General features: G+C 31.3%; 2 protein-coding genes and 1 long non-coding RNA gene across 4 annotated transcripts in view; 1 reads left to right on the plus strand and 2 right to left on the minus strand.

The window, feature by feature from the left end:
• Positions 1-21,078, minus strand: part of LOC144847466 (cyclin-dependent kinase 2-like) — an 89,915-nt gene that overhangs the window by 15,287 nt on the left and 53,550 nt on the right. The window lies entirely within an intron of this gene.
• The window catches only part of LOC144847552 (cysteine dioxygenase type 1-like), a 106,371-nt gene that overhangs the window by 4,232 nt on the left and 81,061 nt on the right, over positions 1-21,078 (minus strand). The gene's annotated exons all lie outside the window — the stretch shown is intronic.
• LOC144847622 (uncharacterized) lies at positions 8-15,358 on the plus strand. Of its 2 annotated transcripts, none has more exons than XR_013613760.1 (3): positions 8-213; positions 12,750-13,057; positions 14,150-15,358. It is a non-coding gene; the product is annotated as an uncharacterized LOC144847622 (long non-coding RNA). The 2 variants fall into 2 exon arrangements; XR_013613759.1 differs by having other exon boundaries at positions 17-174.

Genomic DNA, 21,078 nt, shown 5'->3' on the forward strand with positions numbered 1-21,078 from the left:
TGGAGGCGCGGACTAAACCATTGTCAGTCTAGATATAATGCAGGTGGCGATGATTGGGCATTTCAGTTAAAGCGAAACTTGGAAACGAACGGACGGAGGCAGTGAAAAGTCACAACACTCGGGAAAACGGACTCAAGAACATTGTGGAACCGGCGTTCAGTTGTACATAGAAAGGTACTGGTCCTTTTATACTACATTTGTGTAGAAGTATACGTGAGTTATCATTTAAGTTTAAACTAATTTATTTGCGTACAAATGGCATTCATGTTGGCTGTAGAGCTATGGAAAGAGTATATACAAACTCACTCTTTCCTGAAACAACACAACATGAGCTTTGTACAGTTCCCTAATTAATATAATGTTTTACGTTCTTTGATTTAATAACCGAAATATTGTTGTAATACTGATGTTGTTAATTGCATTTCTTTTTTAAAACTGTGCGATTTTAACTAAATCACGATCAACGGAACGTGTTGTATCTCCCTTGGGGTTGTGCGTACGGTAATATTCTATGTAATAATTAATTACCTTGCGATATGCTTTTGACAAAAACATAAATTTAAAGCAGATTACTGAAAAGATTCCCACCAAGGATAAAATTGTGTAACCAAATTACTGTATTTAGCGCAGTATTTCATCTAAAAGATACCATAAACACAATGTAACTTTCGACAAACGCGTTAAGAAGCCGGTAACGCGTTTCCAAACGTTTCGTTGTATAAACATTAGGTCAACGAACTATTGAATTACATGATACGAATTGTTACTATCAAATGTTTAATCTTATCGTCAGAGAAACATTTCGCGTAGACAAATATAATTAGACGCGCGCGTACAAATAATGGCAAAATTTGTATCTATCGTTTATCTGTTCTCCATATTTTAAATTGATGAAATGTATCATGCTAAATCATTTTTCCTTTACATGTTTTTAAATAATTTTGTAATAAAGGTAACACGATTCCAAGTACGTTAATAGATTCTGATACCATAGGATAGTTTGATACGTATCTTGTCATTCTCACTTACGTTACAATCGTCTGTATCTTACTTTCAACAACTCAACGATAGCAATCAGTCATCAGTGATCATCAATTTAGTTCACACTTTATTTATTACCTTTTAAGATCTAAAATCTCATAAATAAAAAATCAGTATACACTAAAGTAAAATAAGAAAATTGATTTTAGTCTGAAGATTGTAATATGGGCTTATATAACTTTTTAGTACATGTAAATAAAATACCACATAAAATACATAAATAAAAGAAAAAATCTGTTCATTATTTCTGCATTCTGTTTCAAGAACCGACAATGCATCGTTGACGCATGTGTGCAAAAGTTGTACTATCGGCGAACGCGCGTGCGTAATAGACTATACCATTATCATCATCGTACGCGTACGTACTTAAAGATGTACTATTATCATCAACTTACGTGTGCGTACACAAGCTGTACTACTATCATGAGCGTATGCGTGCATATAAAAGCTGTATTATCACAAACGTAAAAAGCTAGCTGTATATTATTATCATCAGCTTACGCGTGCATGAAAATGCTGTATCATTATCATCAGTATGCGTGCGTCGTAAACAAAGCTGTAATACTGTAGGTTATCAGCGTACGCGTGCGTGCGTACAAAATCTATATATCATCAACAAAATTAATGACAATTATGTCTCTTCGAATTTACGATCTCACATAGATTTTCAAGATATGAATATCATCAAGTTTCATTTCTGAATCATAATTTTGAAAATAATATTACTTTATAATATTATTTTTTTTCGCATCTATATATTATTTACATTCGTATAATTTAATTTGGTAGGTACTCTTTGTTATGTCATTGTCTTTTTGTTTTCACTTTCAAAGCTGAAACTATAAATATGGAAATATGCCTATTTTATAATAATTTATATCACACAATAACATTTAAATTGCGTGTAATGTTAGAAGGTTTGGATAAAACAACACACATAAATCGTTCGCTTTTCCGGTGGGATTGTATACGAGGTGTTACCTGTAAGCGTTGATTAGATACACCATATAATATCATATGATTGTTAACAAAATTTAGAATCATTTGATTTACCCACTAGTCTCATTCCGTTGTATTAATGAATAAAAGACTAACTTAAGACTTACTTAATGAACTTATTGTATAATTTATTATCTTTTGGCCATTGGCAAATACGTTTCGTGTCATCGTTAGTCTATTTATACACTCTTATTAATAGTATTTTACCTATTTTTCTTACAAAATGAATTTAATTAAAAATAAATAAACAAAGATTCCTGCTTTCATCTTGAAATTTTACAAAATAGTTAAATAGCGTCGAAAGTTTTACCTATTTTCACTCCGAGTTATTGTAAATAAATATTATTGTTAGTTTGGCAGCTCAGTTAACAGAAAAAGACATGGAAGAAAATGATCTAGTACATAAATTCATTTTTTGTTTTTTTTTAAAATTTTTATGGCGAAAAAATTAAACAAAAATTGGTTTTTAGTCGTTATAGACTAGTCGTCGTTTTGCCAATTATTTATGAATCAGCTTGTTGATTTTAATGATCATTAATTTTGATATCATATGCCCTCATCATTCAACTAATTGACTTTTATTTAAAATGTACTGTCTTTTGCTTACGTTTGATTGTAATTTCAGTTAATTCTTTCTTTGTCAAATTAAATAGTACTGCTTTGTGGCTACATCGTTTATTATTTCAAACTTAATGGAAAGAGAAAACATGCTTAGAAATGAATTGTTGTAAGTGTCCTATATAAAACACACTGAAAAAACAATAATTTACATTTCAGTAGACGATGCAGAAACATTAAACAATTGGAGAGGAAATTTATCAATGGCAAATAGAGCCTAATGATCTGAATGAAGGAGTTATATTTCGTTCTAATTTTTAAAATGTGTTCCTTTTCAATGAAACTGAGATTTCTTGATTGTCTCTAATTACGAAAAGGTTATTCACAATTAACATCTTAATGACATCAATGCATTGTGTATTCTCGACTGACCATTTCTGTTTAAGATATTTAAATACAATGTCTGTATCTATAATGTAAGATGGTGCTATTTGCACTTATCTTACCATGCTCATCTTTCTGTTTGACGAATTTAGTCAGGATGGTAAGGAGGAATCGATCCGGTTTTCGGTTTCTTGATGAGCATACAAGTGTATCAGTATAAATCGATGGCTGTACGAAATACATTAATGAGACTTCTTTATCATGATACACGAGTATTCTTATAGGCAGATACCCAATACTGTATGTACAGTACGGTAACGATATGTTTTAATCAGTGACTTTTCCCAAAATCCTAGTTAGCAAGATAACGTGTTTGTCACAGAAAAGGTACAAATTGCATCTATATACAAGTTTACGCAAGGGCAAATAGCAATTCATTAAATAATTAATCACCTGACGTTATAGGGTTAACACGTCCACCATCACTTTCTTTTACTTAACAAAATAATTAGGTTTCCAACCATCTGAGCGTAATTTGTCAACATCGTATAAAACTAGTTTCAGCAATTCTACAGGCGTTGCCAAAAAAAAAGTTTAAAAATCCAAGATTTATGTCACATCAATTACAGCAAGTCACATAAAAGTATATTTTCATCTGTTCTTCATTAAATATCATTTTGTGATTATTAAAAACTTACATTAGAATTAACAATTAAAGCTAATGCTAGCTTAAAACTTTCAATTGATAAGTCATAAAACATTAATAAACATTATTCCATTATCCGATTTTCTAAATTTATCTTTATGTCATCACAATTATTCAGTATTTACGCTAGCAATTACCGTTAATGGATCATTATAGGTCAACAAAAAAGATGGATAAAAAATCGGAATGATAAAATAAAAGTTAATTGGTGGATTTGGAAGATCTAGCCATTGAGTAGGTATGAGTGGATTTCAATCATAATTTTAGGCAAAGCATTTTCAGATCCTATGTGTCGTTTGAGAATTCGTTCTTGATTTATCAAAACGAGATCTGAAATTAATCATAATTGGTACATTTCTGATTTATTCCATTCGTCGACGATGTGATTCTTCGTAATTTTAAAAATTAATTGTGGAATTAAACCTGCCTTATTTTGACGAATTTTACCGAATCCCAACATCAACTCATAAAATCCACAGAATTGTACAGTAGGACGTGTTAATTGCTACGTCATGAGCTAATGTAATGGCAGACATGGAGATACAAAAAAATAATAAACAGAATAGAATAGAGGCCAATCATTTACTCCCAATCTTCAACAAGATTTGTACGGACGATTATAAAGTAACAATTCAACATCGTTTATTGTTTTTGTTAATTCTCTTTTATTTGGTTTGGTTTTCACAAAAATACAGCGATGGTCGCGTTCTTTCCAATTAAGGAGTACTGGATATTGAAACCGCAATAGAATAATCATTAACAAACTCAGCTGTATTCCAAGTATCCACATGCCTGCAGCTGATCCAATACCACAACATGTATAATATAAGTACAAATTTAACGGACATCAATAAAGTGGACAATAGAATACAGATGAGGTAATTAAGTTGCTATAATTTACTTCAAATATAATTAATGAACAAGAACTATTTGTCAATAAATATAATTGAAGAAACCAATGGTGTTTACACGATTCTAACCCTTAACGAGTATTGTATTAGGTAAACATCCTTTCATATTTCACATTATCATACACATTTTGAATCTGCCTTCGAAAGCTCCTTCCTCAATTTAAACAGCTTCGATACGTTGCTGTGGTAGACTAGTAGACCATTCTTTTTTAATAGATCGTGCCCTTAAAAGGGTCTGACAGCATTACAAACGTACGTTTTTTGTAGCCTAGAAGTGTGAATAATCATATAGCGAGACTTTTCAACACATCGATTTTTTTTGGCAATTGAAAGGTCGATATAATACCATCTGTCCGTCTGTGTACTTTTGCATCTTTCTTTTCTTAGTTTTCACAATAAAAAATATAATTTATGGTACAGTATATTATCATTTTTATGTTTAAATGGAAATTCTAGGCAACGACACTCGATCTTTTACAATCAAGACTCAAAGTAGCAGACAACTAGTGAAACCATAAAATAAAATAACAATGTTAGTTTACACATGTAAAAGGCTATCATTATTCAGGTTCCTATGGAGATATGTAAAGTGAGCGATATTTTAATGAAAATGTAAGAATAAGAATAATCGAACTAATAAAAATTTATGCCAGTACATTAATGTATAGAGAACGTGTTGTTGAAACTCTACGCACCATAAGTAAGGACTTACAGTCATTGATTCAAGACACAACATAGTACAGAAAAGCGGTTAAACAAAAAAAAACTGTACTAGTAATTTACACACAAATCTAATCACTAGTTTAATTCCCTCGTGAGCAAGGTGGATAAGCAAATACTTGAAAGAGCAAAACTAGTTTAGTATGCTCCTTAAGCAGCTGTTAAATCATAATGACATTTTAAGGATGAACAATCAGTCGATCCTACAGTATTTCTTAATCAATTTGTAAACTATAAATTAACATGCATGTTGATATTTAATTAGGTTCATGTTTAAACAAATCGTTCTTATAATAAATTACTCTCCCAATAGTCCTCTTAGTACAATTCATAATAATCATTACTATTATCAGATTATTATCTGCAATTAAATGCGTCAATTATATATGCCTGAGGTTGCGGTTCATAAGGCCTATATGCCTAAGAGAAGTGTCTATGAGTATCTGAAGACCGTTCTCTTTTCGGATTTAGTCCTATGGTATAATGAACAATCAGAATGAATGTTACAAAACACACTATTCCATTTTATCATCTAAAAATGCGTAACATATGTTCTCGTGTCAATATTATAAGCTATCTTGTGTCGTAATTTATATTCCATTCCTTCTTAGAAAGAAGTCGTAAGAATACGTCTAAGAAAAATATAAGTAATATCAACAGTGAACTAAATTGATTGTTTATACAAACAATAGCCCACTTGCTTTTTTAGTTAATATATTTTTTTTGTGAGTTAATGCGTGTTATTTTATAGTTAGTATGTCTTTTTATGACTAAACTAAGTAGGGTTTGCATGCTAGCATTGAGACGGTAAAATAATATAAAATTAAAATAATACTAACATCTTAAGACTGAAATATCTCTTCAATTTATGATTTGATATAACTATTCTAAAAACGGAATATTATATTGTGATTGAAAAATGTGATTAAGGAAATCCTTGTTTAATACACGAAGCACTGTGAGACATTGCTAGTGGTCCACCATACAAGAGAGAAAAAAACAGTACCAGATAAGTACTTAACAGGGAAAGAAACGCACGCTTTAATGTTTGAAAAAGGTGTGAAGAACGAGTGAATACTAACGAGTCTCGGTCTGTTACCGTCGCTTGATAATAAAACAGCCCCGCAGTTAATCGTTTCTAGACATGATACCATACGAAAATCGGCTGATAAAACACCCGATTAAAACATAACAGTTAAAGGGTGAAACAAGAACATGTTAAAATTTGAAATAAAATAAGTAAATAAACTAAGCGCTCGGGGGAAATACTTGGCAAAATCCAGAGCGACAGAGGGTGTTCTATTTTATATTTTAGCTCACATTGAAAATACAGGTAACTCGAGAGTGAGTTTTTATGAAGTCACCAATATAAATAAAAATTCTGTAAGAATATACCTATTATTTGAACAACTTAAACATTGTTGACGCTGTCGTGCAAACATACAAACAAAAAATGAAAGCACTCGGAAACAGAGAGATCAAAGATCTTAGAAAGATATACTTTATCTTTGGAAAAAATAAAAAAAGCAACAGAGGGCGTCCTATTTATCATTTCGGTCTATATTGAAGATAAAGATAACTCGAGATTGAAGTAATTGTTACGTCACCAATATATCGATTTTTCTGAAAATCATGTATCAAGTATATCTATTCACACCGAAATAATCATGATAAATTGAAAATTGTGGACGCTTTCATTAGAACAAACAAAGAAAGTACTCGTTTGCACAATTCTATTTTGCCAAATTACAAAACAAGTACTATACCTGAAAAAACAAAATGTATTTTCCAAGTAATAGACCTAACAGTCTTGTGGGTGGGACAAACTATACTGACTGTAATAGAAAATGTAATCAATATAATTTATAACGTGTACCACTTACAGTAATGGCGCGTATTAGTAGACAACTACCCACACATCCGGTAATATTTAATATTGTACAATAATTTCCAAACATTCATAATGAGTCGTAAGAGCAATGTAAATATTTTAATCAAACAAAATATACCGGTTGTTTAATTAATTTAATTAATCTTATGATTAATAACATTGTTGTATCATTTTTGGTAAGAAGGTCTTACAACATTGTCTCATTAACAATGATATAAATGTTGGAGTGGATCTTGGAATTGTAAAAAGTTAATAATCTATCAACAACGTACCGGTACTATAATAATCATTCGGCATTTAGGTCTATCCATTTTTTTGCTTAAGTCATCATTGTTAAGAAGTGAAAACTCTTTAAGGCTTAAATTATTAAACCATTTTTTCCCCTTATGGAATGGAAAAAAAAACATTTGTGTTCAGGTTATTTTGAAATATAGACTAAAGCAACATCATTGACATAAAACAAAGTTAAGATGATTGTTTGCTAAGCGCAAAGAAACAATTTGTATTTATACAAATATATATAATGTTGTTTTATCATTAAACACTCCATAATGTTATACCTATGTTTACTTTTAAACATTAAGACAAACAAAACAGTCCAAATAAGAACTGGTGTTGAGATGCTCTTTTTTATTCACTCGATTATCTATACTTTATCTCTACATATGGCATATCTGTCCAATATTATAGGTACATTGTGTAATACAGTATCATATATGTATAACATGTGATACTGTATCGAGAATCGTCTAGTTTATAGTAGGTAATTTCTGAATATTCTTATTACAAATACGTCCAAATCTTTATTTCAAAATGTATTTTCACATATTATTCTCATGGCCCATGTTAAGATTTGCGGTGTTAAGATATTAGAGTTATAAAGTATGCTTATAAAGGACTCTATAAAAGAAAATGTAATAATACCGCGGTCATTATTGCCTAAATACTTTGATGACGATGTGGCCTCGTGACTGATATGTCACATTCATTCGGGAGTTAGAAAGGTTTATAAAAACTACATTATAACACACACCGACTACTTATCTATGTTAGAAGCATCCATGCTAAATATCATCGTGTTAAATATCTATTCAATGGTCTCTCATTATCACTTGAGCTGTAGATTGTAAGGGCTAGGATTTACTGATCATCCGATTTCATAAGCTTTTCACGGTTATTGAATTAATTGAATTGACAACAACATATTTTTGCTAACAAACATATTAAATAGGTTTGTGTATTTGATATGGATTGGAGCAATCTCAGGGTCCTTAATTAAAAAACAATCCTAATAATAAATTAGGGCCTACGCATTTGGGAGTTGTTTTAGTCTTCCGTAATTTTGTTTTTTAATTTAAATAATTGATACAACTACTAATATGAGAACTATTGATGATATGACGATAATTAATTAATTAGTTTACAATTCAATTTATTGTTGTTATCATTTCTTCCATTCACATTCATTTATATTATGTATTAAACTATATAATATTGTATTTGCTTTTTCTTGTATATTTCCGATTTTTATATTGTATTTTGGTGCATTTGAACTGATTTTTGTTATTATATAATGTATTCTGAATTTTGTATTGAATTTTTTAATTATATGTAATATTACATGTAATTTGGCATGTAATAATATTATTATTATATTATCCATTAACGACGGCCTAAGAATTAGTGACTCTAGTTCCTTCATGGTATAATATCTCCATATTAGTTTTGGAGGATCTAGGTTCAAGCGACGACTAAGACTTAGGGGCTCTAGTTCCTTCATGGTATAATATCTCCATGTAATTTGGCATATAATAATATTCTTGTGCAATAAAAGTTAATTAATTTATGATTTCAAATAGTTCAGTTCTTTCGTATTGAAAACACTAAACAGGCATTGATTCGGTTCTCCTGTGGTCATCGTGGTCGAAACATGTTTCCTCTGGAACAATACTTAATCTAATAACATTTAGTGCATTGTCCCTTAGTACAAATATTACAATATGAAGCTCACGCAACTATACGTTTAGGAATACAGAAATCAATAATTAGGTATAAGTACGGTTGTAATAATATTACATTAATGTCACAAAAACATAGTACGTATTTTCTTTATTGAAATGACTTATTCTTACCATGAGGAGGCAATGGATGTTTATTACGTTTTAAAACCAGTTATGAATTGCTGCTTAGAATTTAAAAACTTGTTCACGCCATTTATATGTTGGACAAAGTAGGGAGCAGACATTGCTTAGAAAGTTATCACATTTTTCTATAAGATAGAACAGTATATACGGTACGATCTTAATAAATAAGTTGACTTTGCTACAATGAACGTTTAATACTCGTTTGGTAAAATTAGTTTTATTATTATCGATGTTATTATTATTACTATAAGTAATTGGTATGTTTTATTTTATATAATGTATTAGGAAGCATTCGATTAACGACGACCTAAGATTTAGTGACTCTAGTTCCTTCATGGTATAATATCTCCATATTAGTTTTGGAGGATTTAGGATTAAGCGACGACCTAAGACTTAGTGACTCTAGTTCCTTCATGGTATAATATCTCCATATTAGTTTTGGAGGATTTAGGATTAAGCGACGATCTAAGACTTAGGGACTCTAGTTCCTTCATGGTATAATATCTCCATATTAGTTTTGGAGGATTTAGGATTAAGCGACGACTAAGACTTAGGGGCTCTAGTTCCTTCATGGTATAATATCTCCATGTAATTTGGCATGTAATAATATTCTTGTGCAATAAAAGTTAATTAATTTATGATTTCAAATAGTTCAGTTCTTTCGTATTGAAAACACTAAACAGGCATTGATTCGGTTCTCCTGTGGTCATCGTGGTCGAAACATGTTTCCTCTGGAACAATACTTAATCTAATAACATTTAGTGCATTGTCCCTTAGTACAAATATTACAATATGAAGCTCACGCAACTATACGTTTAGGAATACAGAAATCAATAATTAGGTATAAGTACGGTTGTAATAATATTACATTAATGTCACAAAAACATAGTACGTATTTTCTTTATTGAAATGACTTATTCTTACCATGAGGAGGCAATGGATGTTTATTACGTTTTAAAACCAGTTATGAATTGCTGCTTAGAATTTAAAAACTTGTTCACGCCATTTATATGTTAGACAAAGTAGGGAGCAGACATTGCTTAGAAAGTTATCACATTTTTCTATAAGATAGAACAGTATATACGGTACGATCTTAATAAATAAGTTGACTTTGCTACAATGAACGTTTAATACTCGTTTGGTAAAATTAGTTTTATTATTATCGATGTTATTATTATTACTATAAGTAATTGGTATGTTTTATTTTATATAATGTATTAGGAAGCATTCGATTAACGACGACCTAAGATTTAGTGACTCTAGTTCCTTCATGGTATAATATCTCCATATTAGTTTTGGAGGATTTAGGATTAAGCGACGACCTAAGACTTAGTGACTCTAGTTCCTTCATGGTATAATATCTCCATATTAGTTTTGGAGGATTTAGGATTAAGCGACGATCTAAGACTTAGGGACTCTAGTTCCTTCATGGTATAATATCTCCATATTAGTTTTGGAGGATTTAGGATTAAGCGACGACTAAGACTTAGGGGCTCTAGTTCCTTCATGGTATAATATCTCCATGTAATTTGGCATGTAATAATATTCTTGTGCAATAAAAGTTAATTAATTTATGATTTCAAATAGTTCAGTTCTTTCGTATTGAAAACACTAAACAGGCATTGATTCGGTTCTCCTGTGGTCATCGTGGTCGAAACATGTTTCCTCTGGAACAATACTTAATCTAATAACATTTAGTGCATTGTCCCTTAGTACAAATATTACAATATGAAGCTCACGCAACTATACGTTTAGGAATACAGAAATCAATAATTAGGTATAAGTACGGTTGTAATAATATTACATTAATGTCACAAAAACATAGTACGTATTTTCTTTATTGAAATGACTTATTCTTACCATGAGGAGGCAATGGATGTTTATTACGTTTTAAAACCAGTTATGAATTGCTGCTTAGAATTTAAAAACTTGTTCACGCCATTTATATGTTAGACAAAGTAGGGAGCAGACATTGCTTAGAAAGTTATCACATTTTTCTATAAGATAGAACAGTATATACGGTACGATCTTAATAAATAAGTTGACTTTGCTACAATGAACGTTTAATACTCGTTTGGTAAAATTAGTTTTATTATTATCGATGTTATTATTATTACTATAAGTAATTGGTATGTTTTATTTTATATAATGTATTAGGAAGCATTCGATTAACGACGACCTAAGATTTAGTGACTCTAGTTCCTTCAAGGTATAATATCTCCATATTAGTTTTGGAGGATTTAGGATTAAGCGACGACCTAAGACTTAGTGACTCTAGTTCCTTCATGGTATAATATCTCCATATTAGTTTTGGAGGATTTAGGATTAAGCGACGATCTAAGACTTAGGGACTCTAGTTCCTTCATGGTATAATATCTCCATATTAGTTTTGGAGGATTTAGGATTAAGCGACGACCTAAGACTTAGTGACTCTAGTTCCTTCATGGTATAATATCTCCATATTAGTTTTGGAGGATTTAGGATTAAGCGACGATCTAAGACTTGGGTACTCTAGTTCCTTCATGGTATAATATCTCAATATTAGTTTTGGAGGATTTAGGATTAAGCGACAACCTAAGACTTAGGGACTCTAGTTCCTTCATGGTATAATATCTCCATATTAGTTTTGAAGGATTTAGGATAAAGCGACGACCTAAGACTTAGGGACTCTAGTTCCTTCATGGTATAATATCTCCACATTAGTTTTGGAGGATTTAGGATTAAGCGACGACCTAAGACTTAGTGACTCTAGTTCCTTCATGGTATAATATCTCCATATTAGTTTTGGAGGATTTATGATTAAGCGACGACCTAAGACTTAGTGACTCTAGTTCCTTCATAGTATAATATCTCCATATTAGTTTTGGAGGATTTAGGATTAAGCGACGACCTAAGACTTAGTGACTCTAGTTCCTTCATGGTATAATATCTCCATATTAGTTTTGGAGGATTTAGGATTAAGCGACGACCTAAGACTTAGTGACTCTAGTTCCTTCATGGTATAATATCTCCATATTAGTTTTGGAGGATTTAGGATTAAGCGACGACTAGCGACACAATGTGTAGGCTGTCACAAATCGAAATCTCTCTATTTAATTATTACATAATCGGATTTTGTGGCGAAGAATAGAAATACATATTCGTGTGTGGTAACACCCCGGCTAACACCCCCAATAACACCGCTTAAATCCATGAAATCCATTAAACGTTTTTTAAAATGACCAGACAGACACACAAGGACTCGCCTAACACTCTTTAGCACGTATTCACCAGAAGACGGTTTAAACGTTGAAATTTCTAATTCTATAAGTTCATTAGGATAATTTAAGTGGCGTTACAGTATAAGCATAATCAAATTATCACAACTTATCAATCTTGTACTTAATATCTTGCAGGTTCAGAACTAAATACAGTCATGTATCGTGAAATATTTACATGTTTGGTAATTGCTGCCGTACTGGCATCTTCAACACAAGCCCAAAAAAGGAGGATTCATAAGGGAACGCAATGGGGCAAACGAACGTCACTCTTCGACCTAAACGATGACCGTAATTTGTCTGCTTTTCCCGATTCCTCCAAGCAAATAGACCTAGGAAATCTTGTTCGTGCTTGGATAAATTTTGAGATGCAGAGACAAGAAAATTCAAAAACATTTCCAACGTTTGACCAAGCTCTTGGCTACGAAACGTCTAATTTTGAAAAGGTGAACTAAATCGCATTGATTTCAATTACTGTATGGTAATTTTACCATAAGACTAGTAGTAGATTTAACATGCAATTACTACATAATAGGTTTGTCGATAGAACTACGTCTTTAAAATGCTCAACTAGTAATCCCAATATCAATTACAAGGGGTAGCCCATTAATCCTAGTATTAATTATATATAAAATGCCAGCAGCTAACTCATTAATTGCGCCTATACAGTTTTGCTCTTACATCCCCGTGAGACTGGTAACAAAGATCGTTGAAATACAGCATATACTTTGTAAACCAGTAGGCCTATATGTTTACCTGGTGAAGATAGATGAACAAATACAAGCGCAAATTAAGTAGAAAATGTTCCATCAGTTACTGTCAATTACAATACGTTGTGTAAATAATGTGCACCGAATCGCGGTGTAAATTCAGAAAAACTCACGCCGGGGAATAAATAGATCAAAACTATTTATGGAGGCTACAATCAAACACTGTGCAGTCATTAAATGCAATAGAAAATCAATAATGAATTAAAGTTTAAGTAAATTTCAACAAACCCAATCGACGAAAACAGCGAAAATTATATCTGTTTTGTTGAAGGTTATTACCCGGTATTTTAGGTTGTTCTTTGGTATGAACAATTCATTTTTTTCAGTCTTCATAATATCTGTTATGACTTCATGATATACATCTTTAATAAGACCGAATTACAGGTTTGTGTTTATAAAAACCATCTACGACATAATTTGTCATTGAAATTAGACCTATATGAAAATTGAACAATAATAAGATTTCTATTAAAAAACGGCACTCCAACATCAACTTTGAAAACTATATTATTGTAGGAGTAACATCAACAATTCCTAATTTAGAATAATCGATCAAATATAAGTTAAATACGTTTACTGATTTAGGCTTAAACATTTCCTTCACCGGTTTACAAAGACTTACGGAATAATTCTGTCCCATTACATTCATTGATGTTTAGATATAAGCCAAAATACTTCCGACTGTTTTGAATGTAAACATTACGTGTTATTCTTCTCACAATTGAATGTATATACGACTTTATTTCCCTATTTGCTTTTGTTTTCTAGGAGATAAAATGAGGCCTTATTAGCAGGAAGGAGATACATCTACACAACGTGATGGACTGAATTTATTTTCACTTACAATATAGAACACACCAAGAATTTTCAATAATATTTTTAGTAAATTGTTATCGGAAGTCGTAACTTCGCTACAGTATTGTCACTATCATCACTACTTGATTTATCCGAAAAAATGAGCCAAAATGTTTTACAAACTTTATAGATGGCGCTCTTTTATAACGGCGTTTCTTCATTAAGAGTACAATTGCATTCTACAACTACATGTACAAAGTTTGTTATTACGATACAAAAATAACCATAAACACTAATTCGTTGATGTAAACAATTTAATATATGTGTTTATTTGTGGTGCTAAAATGTATTGCAAAATAATACAATGTAAAGAATTGTATTGGATTGTGATATATTTTGAAAGTATATCTTAATTTATTGGCTACAAAAAATTATGCCAATATACGGAGTATAATATTTTATTAAAAACACGGTATAAAGTAAATAAAGGTCTGAACGTCACATCTAACACTTAATTAAGCTTAATTAACCGATAGTATCGAATAATAGCGAAACGTTTCTCAAATTATTCTGTCAATTCAACAACAAATTATTCATTTTGTTAGATCTCTAAAGTACGTGCCATTTTATCCACTAGAATATTTTAAAGACAACAATGCTTATACGATGAACAATAAATTCAAAATATTTTGAATCGGTATAAGTTATCGTGAAGATGTGTATGTTTTGACTAGTTTCAACAAAAAAATTCCTTATAATATTATTTCCTAGTTTAATAAGATATTTAGATCTGTTGTGCGATTACTAATGTACAAATCTAAGTATATCTGTTCTTTAAAATGTTGGATGGATATTGTTATTGTTGCTAATGATTGGTGGCGTCCTTCATATCAATATGCTCGAGTTTCAGGTAACCTTTGCAGTGTTATGGAAAGTAAGAACGAGAGTTCTAAGTAGTTCTTGAGAAAATACCCGGCCGTCTCTGTCCGATATGTTGAAACACACGATATATGAATACTTTGCTTTTACCATATATTTTTATTCTTAGCGTTAAGGAAAAACTTTAGACATTTGTAAATCATGTTTCGATTTAATAAAAACTCAAGTGGTTAGGAACAAAATAAGATTTTCGATATGATGTTAAGTTCAAAATGTTCATATGAATAAAAGGAAATGACAAGAAAAGAAGCTGTTTGTTGTATCGTCATTTGAAAAAAACGAAGAAATTGTAAAATTGAAGAAGTACACTGTTTTCTTTAGCCTTCTATGCTGTAACATAAGCATTTTAATTGATTATATACATACGTTGAATTATTCTATTTTATTTCATCAGTATATTTAGTTGAAGTGTTTTCCAAGTTATAATATTTTAACTGAAAACTGAAATTAATAATGAAAAGATCATTCAGGATATAAAAACTTATTTTTGTAGCATTGAAATATATGATGATCAAAATTGATTAGTTAATGAAGAAAACTAAATTGGACTTGATCGCTTTTCTAATGGAAATCTTTAACGCACCGAGTCGAATTGCGTGTGTCGATAGCGGTCGTTTTGCGTTACACATCTCAGATGTAACGCAAAACAACCACTATTAACGCACGTGTAACGAACGTGGTTCATCGATGCTAGTCAAATCAAAACCATTTTAATGAGGAATGATTGTATAAACTATCAATTCAGTTACTACGTAGTATAATACTAAAATAATTTAGTGTGTAATTTAGCGAAGGAGATATCTCCGTGGTCTCAAACATGTGTCGATATACAGCGGTAACAGATTAAATTATACAATACATTTATATGAAAGTATATAAATGATAATAACCTACTTGGGAATTATATAATACATAATTTTGATTATCAATATCAATCTACATCCTCCCAAGAGGTGGATTCATCCTCATGTATAAACATTCACATAACCGGTGCTATAGGTTCATCTAATAGTCAATTCGGAACTAGCTTTAAACAAGACTTACTGGCCCCCAAAACAATAAGGTGATGTAAACTAAATCTGTACATTGGAAAAAAACAATAGACACACTACAACCGCAGCATACAGGGTAGGTTAGCTACCGTACAATACATTGAACTCTATTGACTGCAGGCTCGTCTATTACACATAACACAATGTATTACCACACCTATAATTCTCTAAATAATCTCATACTAACACACATGGGATGAAGGTTGCTTTCAGCAGATACGATAATGCAGACTGTTTATTGTCTGTAGACATGATACCGTACATGTATCGGGTAAAATAGCGAACATGGATTAATAAAACTGAAGAGGAATGAACTTACTGTCGTCACATTTCAAACCTTTTGGTACAAAGTTCTAAAACGTTGCACTATATCATTCCGTCCCTCCCATCCATCTTGCATTTAGGTGCGCATGTACGATATTAGATTCCCAAATGAGTGGCATAATTGTAGCAAATTGTTTACTATCTTACCACCTTGGACCGTCCGTGCGATTAATAGATTACCAGTTATATTTTAAATTCAACAATCATTACTTGTTTTCAAATCTCAAAATAAAACAAAAAATTAAATAAACTACAATCATTCTAGTTTTATTTAATAAACGCTTCATAAATATCATCGTTATGGCACAGGCATTCAATATACCACTTGCACAGAAATAATCAAATTAATTCCTATTTTCCATTTTGATTTCACACACACAAATAATCTAATTATGGTTACGTTGCTGAAAACTAACTAATAGACATCAATGATTGACTTGACAATCTTCCAAACGTTCTAGATTTCGTACATTATCCATCGCCACTGGAAACACACAAAGAAACCATGTCAGAAAACGGACTGGTGCTTTAAGGTCATTGGTGGTGCTTGGGCCTAACGCTGCCAATAATTTTAGTAATTACAGTTGAAAAACTTAATTTAAACGCAATGCAATTATATTATAGGATATCAATCGCACACCCACGGCATTCATTTAGGATATTCACATTCAAGGTACAGGTCAATAGTTTAACGTTCAGTGTGACACAACGAAGATAAAAATACAACAAATAAATTAATCATTATTAAATTGATTATGAAACACTGCGAACTATATTAAGATTCAATAATAGTTGTTATATAAACTGTTGATGTATGTCTATGGGTGAATTGGCCGGTTAAAAAGAAAATAATAATAAGAGGCGCTACGGATATGGATGCTGTCAATAGGAGGCGGTATTCATCAGATTCATTTAACTTGCCTACTTTATGTTAGAAGATACCGTACCTCTTCCCTGCGTACTCCAAGTATCATTCATTATGGTCCATAGAAATAACAAAATTACGTAGAAATTAACCACAACAAAGTATGAGCGACCATGGAAGAGTTAAATTAATTCAATTCAATTCAATTTAACTCTTCCCTGGAGCGACTAAGTAAAATAAACGCGCTTTCATCTCCGGATGCTATTCCACCTGATGTAGCGCAACTTTGACTTTTATCATATTTAAAAAAAAATTATTTATTCTTTATACTGTGTAGCCTCTTCATTCTAAGACTGTTATCCCATATATAGGCCTATGATTTGTGACAGTGGTAACCCCCTATACGTCTCGAAAGATGTACTAGGTTCTTAAGTGAGCCAGATGAGTACACTGGACCTGGACTCCTTATCCGAGAAGACTTGTTCTACCACCAGAACAACCATGGAGCGAGTGAGCCTCAAAACCTTGCCGATATTATGGCTACGTATTACGGTTCCACTGTCTTAACCGCTCGGCCACTCGCTCATATACATATTTGAAGTATAAATCAGAAATCAAACACAGATCCTCAAATAAACACAAATATATTCTCACATATGTGCCCACAACACTTCGATATATCGAAATTCTAAAATATCTTCCGACAAGAAGAACGAAAATGACAGCTGATGGTTTCAAATAAACTAAATAGGGCCTAATGGATCAACAAAATAATGGATCAACAAAATAATGGATCAACAAAATAATGGATCAACTACATAGGTGAAACTTACGTTTTTGTTATTGATTGTGAAGCGCACGTGTAACTACAGTATCACTAATTAAGTATGATTAAAAGATAAGAGAAACAGATTTATATTCATGACTTTAAATCTAATAGAAACCCCCTCAAATAGTTTTACATAACATATTCCTTGGAGTACAGTATTCTTAAATTAAACAGAATTTGCATAAGCCATTACATCTTATCAAACTATTAACGCGTTTTTCCTGAATAAACTATACAGAACAGATAGATAGACGACTATTCTTTCGAATTTTTCTTAATAGTTTTCTACATCGCTTATCTACGAAAAGTATATTAGCCTCCCAGGCCGCGATGTTCCCGGGCCCGTGTATGTCGATAATTCCTAAAAATTAACAAAAATTAATCAATATATATAATCATAATTGCTTACCCCACTTTTTTCTTTAGTTTTATGTATCACTATTTGTTTGACACCCAATCTATGTACGAAGACCGGCAAATATATCTCATTAAAGATGTATTGTCCCTCTGAAAAATGATTTTTTCCCTTTTTTTGTTGAATATGCCATTTTAATGTCACATAATAGTTATTGACTTCGACCAAAAATTGGATCGAAAAAAAATTGGAATTTAAAGGAAAAAATGGTCAAATTGGCTGCCAGCCAATGGATTTTTGGTTGAAATTACCCATTTATCATGTTATTTTATAAGTGAAAACATTATTTTTTTCCGTTTTTTCACTTTATTAAAACAACAAAATAACCTATTCAAAATCTGAATTAATTAATCTTCATTTTTCATGTTTTTGGGGGACAATACATCTTTAAAAAAACAATACATGTTTTACTATTATATAATTAATTATAATTATTAAAAACGCATTGGGAGCTTATTAAAAATAAAGGGGTTTACAGAAAGTAGTTATAGTATTATATTAATAGTATTATATTTAATAAGCAGTGTTAAAAATGGAATTTACTTGATCATTGTTCTTTTAAAATTAAAAAAAAAATCCATGTTTATTCGAAAACAAGGGCTTTGGAAGCTTGTGATTGTTTTGCACGATACTAATTTTATTTTGTTATTAACGGTTTCATCAATGAAATGTATGTGACGGATGAATTGATTTTGCATCTACATTTCGTATGTCCAATCTGAACAAGCAGATGTTCCATCAACAGTGCCTGAGGCAAGTTATAGATCATCGTCTTTTCTAATTTTCTTTGCTTGTTGAAACGTTATCTTAGCACAAATCAATTGTTATGGTATGTCATGTATCGGGTTAAAGTTAGACCAGGGGAAATCCATGTGGTTTTGATTCGATTTCCTGGAATTATGAAACACAACAAATCTACCTATGGGGACTTGTACACTAATACAATCAATATGTATTATTAAATTACTTTTGTTTAGCTATTGCTTATGAATACAAAAATAGATTCCCGGTACTGTGTGACCGGTGATAGTATCAAAAAACAAATCAATTCGGAAGAGTTTGTTTCTATAAATTATACAAAATAATAATACAATACACATTTTGTAAAAAGTACTTTCAACAACCTCGAGGCTAACTTGAAGAAACGTTGTTATTTCATGTCTATGTAGGCCTACATTCCAACAGTTTGGAACCCAACAGCTTTACCAACACCAGGGATTCACTCTTCCCTGCCCAAACTACAACTCATGTAGGAAATTTGTCATAATTAGATCACCATACTGTTACCACTATTTTTTTTAAACATAGAAAAAGTGGAAGAACAGTGAACGCATTCCGTTGCAAAAAATGGAAATGAAGAACTGGAAAACAGAAAACGCGTCATAACACCTCAAAACGTTCTGAAATTCGTTCAAACCCATTCATTATTGTATAATAAAATAAATATTCAACTGGAACGCAGTCCTTAATCCTCGTATCAGTTGAAGTAGGCTATAAATATAAATTTAGCAGTCAGTCCTTCTTTAAAATTGCTTTACGATGAGCATAAGATAAGAGGTCACACCTAACTGGTATGATTTTATTTATTATTATAAGTTTGGATGACACGTAGCCTTCTTATGTTTCTGGACATACAATAGAATAATATTTTCGTGTTTTAAATTTATGTTACAAATAATCTTATATTATGTCACAATTACTAAGCTTGAGCGATATTGAACCAAACATGATATGGTACGATCAATTAAATAACATATCAAATAAATTATATGTGACAGTTATGATTGTAAAAATTGTCAACATTTGCTACGAGAACCTCTAAAAAATGTTATGCCAATATCGGTTGAAACATCAGTAGGACATAGAATACGATGATACGTAATTCATGACGTCAACAGCAAAGAATTAAAGAGGGCGCGATGTTAAAAACTGAATCAGTAACTACTTTTCAAACTGAATAGTGTACGCCTATATTAGTAAAACATAGGCATATACTGTTATGTCTACATGTCCTCTGCAGCTGAAAAATAAACCAATACAATTCACGTCATTTTTAAACAATGCTATTGAATGTTCCACCTAATTTAATTATAATTCAATCTCGTCGAATACTCCTAAACAAATAGGCCTTAACGGTAACATGTTTACAATGTTCCACAATGGCATATATGCTGATCACACAAGTAGGGGAATTTATTACTTTTAAATATATTGATTTACCGTAATATTTTTTTTTAATGTCGAATACTGTAAACCTACTTTTATACATAATATTTATGGCCGACGTCACTTGTTAGCCATGCTTGTTAGTCGATAGATTGTCTGTTTGCATTTTGTTAACCCGTGAGGTATAAATACATGTTAATGGATTAACATGTTGACTTTATCGGACACCTCAGAAGAGTAAGATGTAAAAAAAAAGTATGTCATGTTAATAAACTCGTCAGCTACGGTGTACACTTACAGTAATTATTATTC

The sequence above is a fragment of the Antedon bifida genome, chromosome 1 (assembly GCF_963402885.1).
Source record: "Antedon bifida chromosome 1, ecAntBifi1.1, whole genome shotgun sequence".
Lineage (NCBI taxonomy): Eukaryota > Metazoa > Echinodermata > Crinoidea > Comatulida > Antedonidae > Antedon > Antedon bifida.